A 17,983-nucleotide genomic window follows, 5' to 3' on the forward strand; every position below is an offset into this window, starting at 1 on the left:
AACATTGTTCCACACATTTTCAAACATTCAAATCAAGATGCAACTGTGATATACTTCCTTGTCCAAAATTGCTGTGAAATTTGACCTGACTGAATATGACTTATTGAAGTGCAATTGGCACTATGTTTGTTTCTAATCTAGGCTTGTAAAAAAAATAATTCTGAGAACTCTGTGTTGCAGTATTGTAAACTTCAATCAAAAGATTGCAGAATCTTACAAAACTTTCCAATGCACCTGTGATTAAAAGCAATAAATATAAATCTGTCCTCAGCAGGACAGGCTGACAAAATTCTGGACCTGAAGAAATAAATTCTATTTTTCTTTTAACAAATGCTGTCTGACTGCTAATGTTTCTAGCATTTTCAAATTTTATTTCTGATTTTTACCATCTGTAGTTTCCTTTTGATTTCCAATTCATCTGTGCTGCCTCTGTACCCATGCTCATCCTCTTTGATGTTTTTAGCTTCACTTATCAACTATTTATTCTTCTTGGATCTTTTTTGTGGACATTTCCAGATATTACATCCTGTACTCTTTCCTTCGTCTGCTCCATGACATCCATCTGGTCAAATTGAGAGTTTGCTGCTAATTATCTTCCATTTCCAGTGGAAATTGTTTATCCCTTACATTTTATCAAAATCTTTATCTGACGTCTGCTCCATTAAAGGAGCCAAACCTCCTTTGGGTTGCTATTGCTGGGCTTATAATTTCATTACACAAATTATACAGACAAAAGCTTCTAACCTTGTCTGTTTTATCATAAATGATTCAAATCTTCATCCGATCAGTCTGCTAACATGATTAATAGTTTTTCTGGAAATCAGGGGAATATTTGCCATATTTACAGTGTTATTACTACACAATAACAAGATAAACTTTATCCCTGCCTTACCCCCCCAAATTCCATGTGTTTTTGTTCTTTATCACCAATTGCATCCTAAACAAACAATTTATTACTCCAGGCTGCCAGTGGTGAGTTGTTGCTGTATATGTAACTAAAGCCTTTCCAGGATTCTGGACTTCAATAATCCACATTGCTTATCATGACTTCAGTTGTTTATACTATTGGGCAATTTGGAACACTACAAGTAGTGTACATTCCATGGTTTAATATAACATGTCTACGTAGCTGATTGGCCCCAACCAACTAGGAGCCACAACCGGTAACGGGCAGGCTTTGATCTAACCTGGTCAAAAGACTTTCACAACTTGGTGGGTCAGTTGAACTCAGCTGGATCAACAAAAATACTTACCTACACTGTTGGAGTACGATTTATAAAGCGAGAACTTGACAACAGTGGGAGGTTTTGGTCCCGGATCTCCAACCAGGTTGTGGCCCTTGGTTGCTCTGACTCCCTGCCACTGACAGACTGGAGTAATTTGTCCCAGTGCTCCTCCAGGGCCAGAGTGCCGCAGTGTTTCTCCAGCATATCGTGCAGACCCTGACAACCTAAGTCACCATGCCTGCATTCAACGCTGGATGTGATCTCTCAAAACAGTCTTTGAGCTTATTCTCACCCTCTTGCTTGACCTTTGTCACGTACGGCTATTGAGGTTGCTTTGAAGGATCGGTTTTGCCGCCCATTATCTCGTCATGCCGGACATTTCCAGTGGGATCTCATGGAGGTACGTCTCACCATGGTGCAGAACCCTTAAGAGTATCATGGATTTTGCAGTGGAGTTGTGGGGTGGCACATGCCACATCACCATGGTAATCTCCCTCTTCCTGAGGCACAACTCTCTGAAGAGAGTCATAGTTACTTCTGCCATAAAGCATAACACAACTACTACTTTCAATAGTAAAAGCACAAAAATGCTGGAGAAATTCATCATAACTAATGTTTAACTTTACCTCCTATGGACGTTGATTCATTCGTTTTTACTATAATCATAGCCTCTGTAGACTTTTGTGTTTTAATACTTTCATTGGTATAGTACCTTCATGGGAAAGATTTAGAATAAGGGGTAAAAATAACAAAATGCTGGAGAACACAGCAGGTTGAGCAACATCTAGGGAAGGAGGAGGAAGGAATTGTTGAAGTTTTGGCTTGAAACTCTAAATCTGAACTCAAATCAGAGTAGAGGGATCTAGGGTCCAATTGAAAAAGCCCTCCCAAGTAGATAGGATGTAAAGAAACTATATGGCATACTTGCCTTCACTGAGTATAAGAATGAAGAAGTCCTGCTTCAGCCATCTAAAACTATGATGGAGAATTGCTTTCAATTCTGATTGCCACATTTCTGGAAGGATATGGAAGCTATGGAAAGAGTACAAAGGAGAATTACCAGGGTGCTGCTTGGAATAGAGGGGATGAGCTAGAAAAGAGGTTGGACAAACTTGGGTTGATTTTGGAGCATTGGAGGCTAAGAGGAGACCTGATTGAGATTTATAAAACTGAGAGACAAAGATGAGATCAATGGTCATAATCTTTTTCCCACCATAAAAATGACAAATAGGACATCAAAGACCAAATAGTGGGCATGCATTTAAAGTGGGGGGGGGGGGGTGAAGGGATGTGTGGGCAAGTGTTTTTACATTGGTAGGTGCTGGAATAGTGGTTGAAGCAGATATGATGGTAGAGTTTAAGAGGCTACTTGATAGACATGTCCAGGGAATAGTCTGCAACAAAGATTTAATTTCATTTTGCATCGTGTGATGCAGACAATGTGAACTGAAGGGCACTGCACTATGTTCCTATGAGCCTTCACGTCTGCCTTTCCATTCAAACTATAAGCTCTATCTAAAAATCTATCATTCTCAGCTCTGACGCTCTCAGTAAGCTGACAATCTATTATCTTGTGAAGAAGAATTTAAGACATCTGGCCCCTTATGAATGGTGTATAATGCTCCTCCACCAAACATAAATGGATGCCAAAGCTACAGTATGTGTGTAGTTATGAGAAAATAAATACAATATTTAAAATACATCTTGTAAGGTGACCAGACCTGGACAGGATGGTGGAAATCTGATGTTTCTTGTAGTTTTCGTGCTTGGAAATTTATCATTGTAAAACAGAGAATAAACAAAAAGGTTGTTTTTACATAAAGATGTCCACACTTGCTATAATTATGGTAAATTTAGAATCATTATCTCATTAAACTATTAAACTTTTTTTTACTGTGAATAAGACACACATTGATTAAAATATTTATGGACATTCATGAGTTACAAATAAATTATTCATATATAAATGATCTTGGATTTTAACTTCTAGCTTTTGGCAAATTGATCATCATCAATGAAAAATTACTTGTTCACAACAAAATGCTTTGAATTTTACAGCAATGTGAATTTGGAAAAAAAAACTTTGGAGCATTATACTGAAAGCAGTCAAGAGGAAAAGTGCAATTGCCTCAATTCACTTTAACGGTCTTTCGTTACTAATGCAAGGGTAATGGGAGCAGTTGAAAGCTGTATTCTGACCTCTGCTCTTCTAAACCGGATGTTTGCAGTTTGATTGTTTCCATGGTAATTCAGGCCCAAGAAGCAAGTGGAATTGTTTGGGAGAGCTGCATTAGCAATTGACCATGGATACAAGAAAAAATCTTAATATGTTATACAGATAACTGGGAGAATCATGCTTCCATGTGAAATTTATCAAATAAAAAAGAGCATGCAAAATGTAGGATCTGCTCCCTCTCTCAATGAGTATTATTAAGCTTATCTTAAAGATTTGATGCTTACCTGGGATAAAATAAGTATTAAATTTTAATGAGGTTTTGGCAGTATTTCTGTTTTTTAAAAAAATGTCCATAGAATGCGAGTACTTTTTATAAAAAAAAAAGCTGCATTTCTGTGTTAAATGCCATTTTTAATATTCTCTGCTCGGAAATTGCATCCCTATACATTTGGTGTGCTTGGGTTGTGAACATATTTTCCCCTCGTGAAATTGGTCAAAATCAAGTTTGAAGTTATTAGTTTAATCTCATTCAGAGAAGCGTTCAGCGGGAACTTGTGTTCTCCATGGGATGACACTCAATTCAGCTGGCACCAATTCCATAGTAACCACAGAAAGGTGTGAATCCTTGCAGATACATACCCCATGGCACCAACACACATTGTGCCTGTTGTGGAGGGATTATGAGCATAGGGAAGAGGCAAATACGTCCCAGAGACACAGGTGGAAAGAAAAGCCCCTTTTAATGATGTGAGTTTATAATTATATGCATACAATCTACAGATGCAATGTAATTCTTACTTGCTGCAGCTACACAGATGAGAAGCACGCTAACAGATAAATTGAATTCCGACAGTGGCCCCCACCAAAGGGAAAAAAAAGATAGATAGATTAGTATTCACCATTTCAGTATTGCAAAAAGGCATTCTGTTTCAATAGTGTAGACAACCTTGAGTTGTCTCAGGGCAGGGTTATGATTAGGTAAGTACAGGAATTTGATGACATTTGTGAAAGAGACTTCTTGAACCTACAAGTGCCAGACCAAGTTCCTGTAATTTTCAGCTGCATGAAGAGATTGTGACGTCCATTTTGATGTTGGCTGCCTTCCTGAGGAAGCTCCTCACATCAATGTCTTCATAGTTATTGAATCATGCAGCAGAGAACAGGCCTTTTGGGCCTAACTTCACAATGCCAACCAAGTTGGCAATATGGGTTAATTGCATTTTACTTCATTTGGTCTATATTCCTCTCAGTCCCTCCTATTCATAAATCTGTCCAATAGCCTTTTGAATGTTGTTATTTGTGCTGATTCTACAGTTTTCTCTGGCAGTTCGTTCTAGATGCAGACCACTCTGAGTGGGGGGGATAAAAGAGTGTCTCTCAGGTCTTTCATCTCTCACATTAAACCTGTGCCCTCCAGCTTTAAGAGTCATCAAGCTGGGGAATAAGACTGTAAGCTTTTAATTTATCCATGTATGATGAGGAGAACAAGTTTGCATGGTCTTTAAAAAAAATGTGACGAGTTTGAACAGTTTAACCACAAACAATGTTCTTTATTTAAATGCGGGGTAAGTTGCAAAAGGGATCACACTCGCACACACAGAGTAAGGAACTACACACAATACATATGCATTGGATGCTGGTTAATCACTGATAATCTCATCTCCCTATAAATCACTGATAATCTCAACTTTCAATTGTGAAGGAAGCAGTACTTATCACTTACAAGCATGGTATCCTACTACAGTACAGAACCTAATCATGTGGATATCAAGAATAAGGCAAAACAGACTTTTCTAGATATGCACGACAGTAGTCCCCTACCCTGTACCAGCATACATCTTACAATTGACTCGCCAGTGTCACCCATTGCTCACAACCTGAAGAGGAGCTAGGGTTTGTCTCGGGGGAAAAAGAAAAAAAGCTGCTCCATGTGATGGGCAAAGTGTTCAAAAGAGACAATTGTAAGATGTGCTCTCATCTATGGGTGGGATAACTTGATTGACATGGGGAAATGACTCGACCTGCCTGGTTAGATGACCCTCCAGGAGCAAGCACATGGGTTTTCCTTTGTTTGGAGTAGTTTCATGTCAGACCTGTTGGATAATCCTTTGGATAACACCATGGCCTTCATGTCTTTGCAAACCTCCTTTTAAAGATCAGCCTCCTTTGTTCTATGGAATAAAGGTCTAGCTTATTCAATTTCTTTCTATATCCCTGATCCCGTCAACACCCCCACCCCCCACAGTGAATCTCCTCCTCATCCTTTCCAATGTATTAATGTCCTTCCTGTAGTGGTGACCTGAACTGCCCACAGTACTGATGCTAGTGCTGTTAGGGAAGGTTTAAACTAATGGGACAGGGGGCTGTGAACCTATAAAGAAAGAATGAGGAAGGTGATGCAGAGAACAAAGAAAGAGTTAGGAAAGAGAAAAAGAAAAATAGAGGGAAGAAACATCAAAAGCAAAGATGCAGAGGTCACTAGATTCTGAAAGGACAATGAGTATAAGGGAACTTGGACTGAATGCCTGTTAGAAAGGTTAGTGAACTTGAGATGCAAATCAGTACTCAGGCATATGATTTAGAGACCATCACAGAAACAGTAAGAGAGGGAAGAGTTGGCCTTGGTTAATTAAGGAAATAAAGGAAAGTATAAATTTAAAACTTCATGTGTACAAAGTTGCCAAGAGTAGTGGGAAACTGAAAGATTTGGAAAACTTTAAAAGGCAACAAAGGAGAACTAAACAAGAAATAAGGAAAGGGAAGAAGGATTATGAAGGTAAATAAGCACAAAATATAAAACAGATAGCAAAAAAATTTATAAATATATAAAATGGAAGAGGGTGGCAAGTGTCAACATAGGTCTCTTGGAAGATGAGAAAGTGAAATTGATATTGAGTAATGAGGAAATGGCCAAGGCATTGAACAGATATCTTGTGTCAGTCTTCACGGTGGAAGACATGTCCACCATGCCAAAGAGTGGCGTTAGGGATGCGAAGGGAGGTGAGGGCCTCGATAAAATAATTGTTACAAAAGAGATAATGATGAGCAAACTAATGGTCCTGATGGGATGTATCCCAGGGTACTGAGGGAAATGGAAGGAGTTATAGTTGATGCATTGGTAGTCATTTACCAAAATTCTCTGGACTCTGGGCAGGTCCAACAGATTGGAAGACAGCAAATGTCACCCCATTTTTTAAAAAGGGATGTTGCCAGAAAATGGGTAACTATCAGCCAGTTAACGTCTGTACTCAGGAAAATGCTTGAAACAGAAGGATGAAATAGCGAGGCACTTAGAACGAAGAGGTTCCAAAAGGCAGACGCAGCATGGATTCAGAAATGGCAGGTCTTGTTTGACAAACTTGCTGGAGTTCTTTGAGGATATAATGGGTGCAATAGATAGAGGGGAACAAGTTGATGTTGTATATTTGGATTTCCAGAAGGCATTTGATAAGGTGCTGCACAAGAGACTTATCAATAAGATACAGATGAATGGAGACAAGGGAAGTATATTGACATGGATTGAGGATTGGTTAACTGTCAGAAGGCAGTGAGTGGGGATAAATGGGTGCTTTTCTGATTGGCAGACAGTGGTAAGTGGGGGGGCCGCAGGGGTCAGTATTGGGCCCACAGCTGTTCATCAATTACACTGATGATCTGGAAGAGGGGACAGAGTGTAGTGGAGCCAAGTTTGCAGATGATACTAAATTGAGTGGAAAAGCAAATTGTACAGAGGATGTGGAGAGGCTGCAGAAGGATATAGTTAAGTTAGGTGAGTGGGCAAAGGTCTGGCAGATGGAGAACAACATTAGTAAATGTGAAGTCATCCACTTTGGTAGGAAAAATAGAAGAGCTGAAAGACTGCAGCATGCTGTTGTGCAGAAGGACTTGGGAGTGCTTATGCATGAATCATAAAAAGTTGGGTAACAGGCACAGCGGGTTATTAAGAAAGCAAATAGAATATTGGCCTTCATTGCTAGAGGAATTGAATTTAAGAGCAGGGAGGTCATGCAGTACCTGGAGTATTGTGTGCAGTTCTGGTCTCCATACTTGAGGAAGGATATACTGGCCTTGCATGCAGTCCAGAGGAAGTTCACAGGTTGATCTTGGAGATGAGGGGGTTGACCTAGGAGGAGAGACTAAATTTTCTGGGATTGGACTTGCTTGAATTCAGAAAAATAAGAGGAAATCTTAAAGAAACATGACATTAAGAAAGGGATAGATAGGATAGAGGCAGGAAAATTGTTTTCACTAGTAGGTGAGACCAGAATTAGGGGACACAGCCTCAAGATTCACGGGGTAGATTTACGATGGGGTGTAGTGAATCTCTGGAATTCTCTACCAAGGGAAGCAGTTGAGGCTATTTCATTAAATATATTTAAGGTTCAGTTAGATCAATATTTTTTTTATAAAAATGGAGTTAATGTGTATGGGGAAAAGGCAGATAGGTGGAGTTGAGTTAATGATCAGCTCAGACATGATCTTATTGAATGGCAGAGCAGGCTTGACGGGCCAGATGGCCTCCTCCTGCTTTTATTTCTTATATTCTTATGTTCTTGAGGCTGGATTCAGCCTTTTGATTGGCGATATTTGCAGATATTTCATTATGGAGGTATGTAATACATCAAATGTAATGATCGATTTTTGAAATACAGAAGTAATCTTCCTGCCCCTTCCTCACCCATATATTGCAATAACTTCTGCAATGCAAAAATGTCTCCATCTAGTTGTGTATTCAGCGAACAATTTTGTTCTTTTTGTGTATTATTCATTTATTAGTACATGACAAAGAAATCTTGAATCTTCATCCACTACCTTCATATTTGAGTTCAGTTAAGTTTTCACAATATGCACAAGTAGTTAGTATGCACTAACTCAGAAATCTATCCTTTCTATCTGAACGTCCAGTTTGTGTTTGATATGCTCCCTTTACACCATCTGCTCTAAAGGTTACAACTCTTAGTTATAGAGCATGGAACAGGCCCTTTCGCCCAACTCAAAGTCCTAGTGAATGAAGTTCCTGGAGCATTACACCTATTGTTCAGTTGTCATTTTGAAAATGATAATTAGTTTATTATTTTATACATTGTACAATCTATATATGCACAGAAATTTTTACTTGCTGGAGCTTAACAGGTACTTCATTAAAAAAATAATTACAATAGTGTTTATTGTATTAAATTAAATTGAGAAGAGATGATATACACATGGCAGGTAGATAAGAAATATTTAGTTACCATTGAGCAAGAAAAACATTGTGTCCTCTTGTGGTGTGAGAGCAATCCATGATTTGTGTAACAAGGGGATCTTCAATATCCTGATAACTATTGGAAAGAAACTGTTCTGAACCAGGAAGTGCTGATTTTCAGATCTTCAAAGGATGGCAGTAAGATGAAGTTGTGACCAGGTGATTATGGTCCTTGGTGATGTTGGCTGCCTTCTTGAGGCAGCACATCACATAAATGTCTTCACTGGATAGAAAGTCTAAATGATGGTGTTTTTCTATAAACTTCAATGGCAGGAGATTTTACTGTTCTGGTCAAAGTGGTTCTTACACAGCAACCATGCTCTACAGTTCTACAAGGGTCAACGAATATCATTAAGCAACATAAATTTTAATTATTAGAAGTTTTATCTATTTTTTCTGACATAACCAATTGTGATTCCTATCTTATCACTTGCTTTGAAAGCATATGGAGTCATTTAATTCCATGATTACAACAGGATAATTTGACTATCATGTTATATTAGTATGTTAAACTCCATCTGTTATGAATACTGTTAATAACCACTATCCATTTATGAAACATTCTTCTCAAGGTTGAAGAGCAATTTCAAAAGCAATGACAACCATATAAATTAAAGTAATTAAAATAGGAACTAGCTCCCACATATTTCAGGTTATTTATTTGATGTATTATCAAAGTCCAAGCTGTTGAGCTGAAATCTGACAGATTTCAATGGATATTTCAATCACACCAGTTCACTTGGAAGCTAGACTTGTGACGTTTATATGACTGAGTACTTGAGCCCAATTGCAGTGGTGTGAGATTGATATTCACTGGGACTTTGTGGGAATCTGGGACATGCCGTGGTCACATATGTTACTTGGAATATAAGGAACCTAGTGACACTTTAATTAGATGCATGACCAAGAATATCTGGACCCTCTGCAAGATTACCACTGCATAAAATGCTAAAATGCAGAAGCCCTTCAATTCTAGTGACGTATCATTGAGAGAATAAGATTGTAACTTTTGGTTTAGGCTCCTGTCAAAGATATAAAAGTGACCTGATCCAGGTAGTGCACTGAGTACTGGAATTTACCTTACCTGTGCACTTGGATTCTGGAAATGCTTAATATCAATCTGGCAGATATTCTAAATTATTTACAGATGGAACATCTATTCAATTATCGAGAAAGTATCTAGTTATAGATTGAATTATGTTCAGTACTCATGTAGTGTGATATCCTTTTCATTTGAGCCAGGGGTGTGAAGTTTGGAAGATGTTGGTACTGGTACAGCACTTGCAGCCAATTATTTTAGGATGCCAAGAAGTGAAGAATCTTCAGTGATAAGAAAAACTTGAACCCATGGTGATAAATTGTGGGACATTCACACTGATGATTGAATTTAAGCCTTACCAATTAAACCCTCGGTTTCCCATACCTCTGACAACAGAAACTATTCTGATAGCAATCATCTGTCTTTTTGTTTCTTTATTGATGAAAGAATGATCTTTGGCTAGAATACAAAAGCACTGTATGCAAACTGGCTGATGTTTGATCTTTGGATTACTAATTAGCCACAAAGAGATTAGCACAAAGACACTCACAGTAAAGGGAAAGTACACAGAGCCTTCGGCATTCAAAATTCAGCAGGTCCTGATCTCATCATTGCTTGTGTCTATAAATTCCTTTGTAGAAGTATTTCCATGACCAAGTACAGAATAAGAGGTATTGATGGAATATTTTCAGTTGAAGACACTAATTGTCCGTATACAACAATATAACAGGAGTTGTATTGTGTGCTACAACATGTCTTAAAGTTGGGGCGACAGTGCAGTAACACAAACCCATTAGTGACGTGTGAGGTTAGACAATAAATTGCTCTATATTGTCACTGATTTCTCGTCTTGCAAAAAGGGTTAAATCGTGGATGTCTGCAGATGCTGTGATTGCAGTAGATAAAAAATGCAGATATGCTGAAGGAACTCACCAGGTCTCGCAGCTTCCATAGGTAAAGGTATATTTCCAACATTTTGGGCCTCAGCTGTCTCAGTCACTCCACTATCTCATGCACAATCACTTCTGGTCAACTCCTTCCCATGCCCTCCAACTTCATTGTTTTCTTCACTGCCCTGTTCTCTTCTTTCTTTGGCTTGGCGCTATTTGCCTTGGCGAGTCTGTTGTCTATCTCGTTGTCGATCCTTGCATCTGATGAAATGGTGCAGCCGAGATAGGTAAACTGGTTGACCGTTTTGAGTTTTGTGTGCCCGATGGAGATGTGGGGGGGCTGGTAGTCATGGTGGGGAGCTGGCTGATGGAGGACCTCCGTTTTCTTCAGGCTGACTTCCAGGCCAAACATTTTGGCAGTTTCCGCAAAACAGGACGTCAAGCGCTGAAGAGCTGGCTCTGAATGGGCAACTAAAGCGGCATCGTCTGCAAAGAGTAGTTCATGGACAAGTTTCTCTTGTGTCGGTGTGAGCTTGCAGGCGCCTCAGATTGAAGAGACTGCCATCCGTGCGGTACCGGATGTAAACAGCGTCTTCATTGTTGAGGTCTTTCATGGCTTGGTTCAGCATCATGCTGAAGAAGATCTTACAAAGATCCACAAACCCAATTGTCCAGCTTGCAACCACCGGTTCTACTGTCACTCAGTGTCCATCAAGGATTGGAAGCTCGCCTCCCTTGAGACTCCTGGCTCTGTGACCTCTGATGTGGGTCTCCATTCTGGCATTGGTGGCCTACAGGACCGAGCCTCCATCTAGTCCTGCCACCCTGGCCCAAGCGGCCAACAGGACCGAGCCTTCGTCGCAAATGATCATCCTGGCCCTGACGGTCTATAGGACCGAGCATTATCGTGATCTGTGGCTTCTCCCTCCCTCCCTCTCTCCCTCTCCAACTTCCCCAACCCTCCCCTTCTCCCCTGGATGCTTCCCACTCTCCATCTCTTGATCCACACTATTCTCCTCCCCCTGACACCCTCCACTTTGTGGTCTCTACTCTAACCCCTGCTTTGTCTTCACTATCCCTTCTGACCTCCCCTCTCAGATGGAACGATCTGACCTTTAAGGCCTCACCTTTGTCCCTAAGGTGCTGAACTTTTTCTTGAAATTTTTATTTAATTATTTGTATGATTACAGAAAAAAAACATTAATCAAATATCCATATTCAATGATACAAGATATACTTTTATTTTTTTACCTCCCCAACCCTTCTACCCACAAGTAAGAAAAAGAAAGAAAAGAAGAAAACACCTACCATTTAATATACAATAATGCTAGCATATCCAATCATTAAAATTACTGATTAAGAGGAGTGGATAAGATAGAAGAGGTGTCGGAAAATTATTCATAATATCCAAGTATGGTTTCCAAATACTATAAAAATTTTCAACTCTATTCCTTAAACTATGTGATTTTTTTTTCCCCAAAGATATACAATTACATATCTCACTATTCCATCCACTTAACACTTCCTTATCATCTTTTAAAGATATTGCTATACATTTCTTTGCAGTTGCTATTACAATACTTAAGAAATTTTCTTGCTATTTATCCAATTTCAATTTTGCTTCCTTTTCACATATTCTTTTCAGTAAAAATGTTCTTGGATCCTTTGGTATCTTTATCTTCGTAATTTGTCCTAATCATAAACTCAGTTCATTGCAAAACCTTTCCACTTTTTCACAAGACCACACTAAATGCAAAAAAAAAAGTCCCTCTTTCTTTCATACATCAAAAACATTTATTTGAGTAATTAGTATTAAACCTTATATGGAGTACAATATAATTGATGAAGAAAATTATACTGAACCATTTGACATCTAACATTTAATGTATTCATTACACTTTCTTGACATAATTTTGACCAAGTCTCCTTCTGAATTTGTATATTTAAACCTTTCTCCCATTGCATTTTTGATTTGTATAAATCTTTTTTTCTTTTTAGTTTCTTGTAATTTATAGATCTATAAAAAATATGCTCCGGAATAGTTTCACCAATTTTATTCATTTCTATTTGAATCTAAGCAGGTTTTTCACCCCTTTGATAACAGGAGGACAAAAATATCAACTGAGCTGATTTAAAATAATTCTTAAAATTTGGTAGTCTTAATCCACCCTGATCAAATTTCGACATTAATTTTTCTAAACTAATTTTCGACATCTTACCTTTCCAAAGAAATTCACGCTCTACTTTATTCAAACTTCAAAAAAAGGACTGGTATAAGAATGGGCAATGATTGAAACAAATATGAAAAAGCTGAACTCTTCTTCTGTTGGCTCCATCTCTGGGGGACTACTTCCACAACCAGGATTCTCTATCCACTACTCTAGATCCCTTCTACTGCCTTAAACCTTCTTCCTCCTCCTTGTCAAGGGCCTGAGAAATGAAAAATAAATGGGAAGATAACAAAGGTAGGTCGGTGTGAAAACCTTGGAGATGATAAGTGAGTCTTGCATGATAGTCAGATTGTAGTACTGGAAAAACATATTTAAACATTCTGTGTGATTTTGATTGATGATCCATACAATGATTATCTAGGCAGCAGTGGAAGAATGTAGCTATGAGCCAGGAAGGAGCAGTTTGTCCTGGTGTCAATAGAAAGGTTTTTAGATTTACTATGTGTTTATTTGGTAGCAGTAAGATGTAGAAGAAAGGAACTTTGAGGGAAGTAAGGGCAAGGTGTATGTACATTAGATGGTAATCCAGATCTTGTGAGTTGGTAGAGGCAGGGTGTATACCCTCCATTAGCTCTAGACCTGCCACATAAAGTAGGTTGTGCATTAATGAGCTTGAAAGGTTGGCCACAGTGAACTAATCTGTTTCTCCATGGAGACTGAGTGAGAATGATAAAATTGTATGCTACCTATGACCTCTTGTTGCCATTTTGCAGTACACAATGTGCTGGAAAAATTCAGAAGGTTGTGCAGCATCCACAGGAACTAAAAGGCAGTTGATGTTACCGGCCTGAGCCCATCTTCAGAAATACATGTGGGAGGATAGAAGAGAAAGACACATGGTGTGGATCTTAGAGCTTGAAAGCAGTAGGGATAACAGAGGGAGAGAGTGAGAGAGACTATCAAACAGCTCCCTTTTACTTCCCATGGATGCCATTAACCTGCTGAGTTTCTCCAGTACTTTTATCTACTGCACTAGACCCTAGCATCTGCAGATTTTCTTGTTTACCTCCATTGGGCTGCTTCGAACGATGCCTTCCCTGGATGATGTTCTCCTTTCTTTGAAGGGAATTCTGCAAGAAGTTGCTGCAGGTTTTATAAACGTTTATGTATGGAACAAATTCAATGTCTGATTTCTTATCTTTGTGAGGCAACGATTTACTTCCTGAACATTTTATTTTGTGATACATGGGAATTACACAGTGAACAACAAATCCTTTAATCTTTAACCAGTATACACACGTTGTTGCTTGGAATAAATAAACCCTTTGATATACATAGATGTGGGAGATATCTTGGGATTTCATAAACAATCTTTGACAGACAATTTTATGTGTGTGTTGGGAGCTCCAAACTGACAGCTTATTCAACTTGCTTGCAAGTAATTATTGTATTCAGTATCAGATGGAGATGTTCATTGTTATTGTTGGTGGAAATGGAATATAATATTCTCCCATTGACACTGCTAATTTAAAAGGCAACTTCATTGTTACTTCAGAAATTTTGGTTTCCATCAACTGCTTTTTTACAAAGTTAAAAGAAAAAGATCTCCACACAGCTTCCTGCATTATGGTTCCAGCTTCTGTTAAATGAATAGAACTGGCTGTTACCATCTGTTTGTCAGCATCTATTCAACCTGTAAAGATCACTGGTGGAATGGAGGAAGCCAGTGAATTACATTCCATCCAAACACTAAAAGGGCCTTGTACTTCATTGGCACCTTTGTCCAAATGTCCTGATGCCGCTTGCGTAACATCATGGTAGGTAATATTGCAATATTTATGAAATGTCTTCTACACTATTGTGTAGAAGAGATAAGGCTGGCATTAGGATATGGCTCAGTAGAAGAGGTGAGAATTGATTCCTGTCTGGAATGTCCTTGGTTCTCTCTGTCTCTGTTTCTGTCTGTCTGTCTCTCTTCCTCCTTCCACCCCCCTCCCCCCCAGGTTACTGGCAAAGTCATTGTGATGGTATTTTTCATCATAATTCCCATAACTATATATTCTATAGCTAATATTCTACAGTACTATTGCAGCATTTAAGAAATATTTGGATGGATATATGGATCAGAAATGTTTAGAGGGATACAGGCGAAAGCAGGCAGATGAGTCTACAGGTGCTCCCATACTTATGATGGTCTGACTTACAATTTTTCGGATATGATGGTACAATAGCATGGCTGTCATTATTTACTTTCATATACCACCATAATACAAGGTAATCGCAAGCAACATTGACTTTTCCAATAAACATGAATAATTCCTCTTGAGATGAATTCTTTATAACCTCCTTGGTCAATCATTTCTTTTAGTTAAGTCAGAAAGCTTGCAGGGACTGATATGGCGCAGTCGAGAGAGAGCGGGGCACCAGGATCAGTGTGGAGACTGATACAGCACTGTTGGGAGAGAGCAGGCAGTGGGATCAGTATTGGGAATGATAAAGGGCTGTGGAGAGAGAGCAGGGCAGTAGGATTAGTGTGGAGATTAGTGCAGCACTGTTGGTTTTATACAAGGTATACCTGTATTTTTTTACTTGAGATTTTTTTCGACTTATTAAGGGTTTACAGAATGCGACCCGTCGGAAGTTGAGGAGCACCAGTAGTATATGTGGGGCTTTTTGGTCAACATGGGCAAGTTGAGCCAAAGGTTTGTTTCCATGCTCTATGACTATGGTAGAGAACAATTCACCAAAACCATAGAGTTTTGTGACTATATCTGTGATTTCATATTTTTAAAAGGGTATGGCAGCAGAGAAGGACTAACATTTGTCTAGAAGAATTTGATGTTCTTTAAGAACAAGAGAAAGTACTTTTCAGACAGTGCTAGGAAGTATTCAGTCTATAAATATAAAAATGGCCAGTACCAGTGAGAGGTATGTGGAGTATCATGTGCTGCTTTGGCATCACTGTCAATGTTACTAGATTATGACTTATTTGCAATATCAACAGTAAGGGAACAAATGGTAGAGTTCTGTTTGTATGGCAACTTCAATTAGTGTCTGACCTACTGCATGTTGTGTGTGATGGTTGGCAAACAGAATGGGAGTTAGAAATAGATGATCAGAGTTTTATTTCCTCCAAAGATTGTCTGCAGCTTCTTTCTATTTGAAGCAAAGAACTGCATGCACTCAAAGCCATGTACTTTACAGCAAACAAGTTGTAATGTAATTACAAATGAATTGTTGGAAACCCACCATTTACTACAGTGCCTATTTCCTTTGAAACAATGCGAGAGTGACAAAGTCAACAGTTTCTGACTGATGGTCACTTCAATGAAATATAATGATTTGCAAAAAAAAACTTTGAAATAATGCCTTGGGTGTTTTTAAACTTGCTCGTCATACATAAGAATGCAAATAAGGTATTGGTTTAAGGCCGCAGCCAAGCAATGGTACCTCTCTCTAACAAGCACTTTTCATGTGTCACTCTGGTGTGCCATCCTAAACTTCTTCCAATTAGATTCTTAGATTAGGTCTTGAACCTGAAGCTTTTGGTCTGCTAAGTAAGAATGCCATAGCATAGACTACCAAGCAATGCCTTGGATTTGTAATTTCTCAGATCCATGTCCAATTGTCTAGTCTGGCATTTGGCATTGAAAGTACAAAATCTCGTCACAATCTTACATTAAGACCCCTGTGAATCCGGAATTCAAGCAAATGGCAACCAGCAAAAAAAAGGTTAATAAATAAATAAAATTAAAATAAATAATAAAAATTTAAATAAATATTTAAAGTTGTGAAAGTAAATGTTCTCTGAAGTACCACATAAATCTTTGGTGAAAATGGGAGAAAATATACAACCAGCAGTGTGCTTTGTCATGCTTAGCCCACAGCAGCTGTTTGAATAAAGTTGCAATTGAATAAAATGGTGTCTACAGGATGAGGATCTGGTTGATGTTGCTCACTGTTGGGTTGACTTTCCTAAAGTGTCTCCTTATTCCTGGTTAGTGAGAATCTTTATTAATATATTGTTAAGTATATTAGTAAGGTTTTATCAGTAAACTTGGGGGAGGAGGGTGACTTATCTATAATATTTGTTTATTTTTTGGGTGGCTCCGTTGAGGGGGAGGAACCTGCAGATAGAGTGACAGTTAAATTTTTCATGGAATGTGACTGAATATAAAGTAAAGTGCTTAAAGGTTAATATATTGATGTAAGTGAAGTTTGTTCAGTGTAAGTACAGTATAGTATTTTTGTCTATTTTTCATACAGCTGTATTAGTTAGGCATTGAAAGAGTGAGTCTCAAGCAACTGGAAAACTCACATCTGGCATCTACCAATACAGGCTGGTACCAGATACAAGGGGTTTTACTGTATTGTACAATTCTTTCATGGTAGCATCAAAGAAAGCAATTTTTCAAACTTGTCAACTTTCTGAAATCCCATTTTCAAAAGACATTTTGGAAGAAATATTGATAGGAAGGATCTAGAAGGATATGGACAAATTGAAGGAATTGAGACTGACCCAGAGTGGCAACTTGTTTGGCATGGATGAGTCTGTTCCATGCTGCATGACTCTAAGGCACAAATTGTACTACGTTCTTTGGACTTTTTAAATTTTCCACTAGCATCTGAGATAAAAGAAACTACTGGATTATCTGAAAAATTTACGAAAAAACTAAAAAGTATCCAACCTTACACCTTCTGGCCTCTAACTACCTTGACTGGCAGTAATGTAGATGGCTCACAATAGTCCTAAATCAGTCTGATAACAGTTAAAAATGGCCATCATATCATGAACTAGTAAGTAAGAATACACATTTGACCATCCATTTTCTTCTTATGTATCCACTCATTTCGCCCACCAGATCATCTCCTCAATACACCTCCTCCCTTTTCCAGGCTGGCTGCCTGGTGAATAGTTAGTCAGTGTTGGTTTTGCTACTTTTCATTTTGCATGTAAATGATTTTGATGATGGACTTAATGGCTTTCTAGTTAAATTTGTGAATAAATCCTGTTCAGCACCCAAAATTAAGTTTCAGTGTGAATATTGGAACTGAAGACTGGGTTTTGGGATCTGACTAACCTAATAATACCTATCTTGTGTCATTGCTTGACTCAAATTTTAGTCATAGCTTTTCAAAAGGTGTAACTAAAACTTTTTGCATTGCCTTGTTCTTTTAAAGAAAAAGAATCCAGTGTATTGTACTGGCTTGGTAATCTGTCTATTCTCTGTGACCT

General features: G+C 38.4%; 1 long non-coding RNA gene across 1 annotated transcript in view; it reads left to right on the forward strand.

Moving 5' to 3' along the window:
• The first annotated feature begins 14,868 nt into the window (after positions 1 to 14,868).
• LOC138761949 (uncharacterized) overlaps positions 14,869 to 17,983 on the forward strand; it is a 53,217-nt gene continuing 50,102 nt past the window's right edge. The window contains exon 1 of the long non-coding RNA XR_011356642.1: positions 14,869 to 15,021. This is a non-coding gene — a long non-coding RNA (uncharacterized lncRNA). The remainder of the gene's footprint in view (positions 15,022 to 17,983) is intronic.

This window comes from Narcine bancroftii, chromosome 4 (genome assembly GCF_036971445.1).
Source record: "Narcine bancroftii isolate sNarBan1 chromosome 4, sNarBan1.hap1, whole genome shotgun sequence".
Classification (NCBI taxonomy): Eukaryota; Metazoa; Chordata; class Chondrichthyes; order Torpediniformes; family Narcinidae; genus Narcine; species Narcine bancroftii.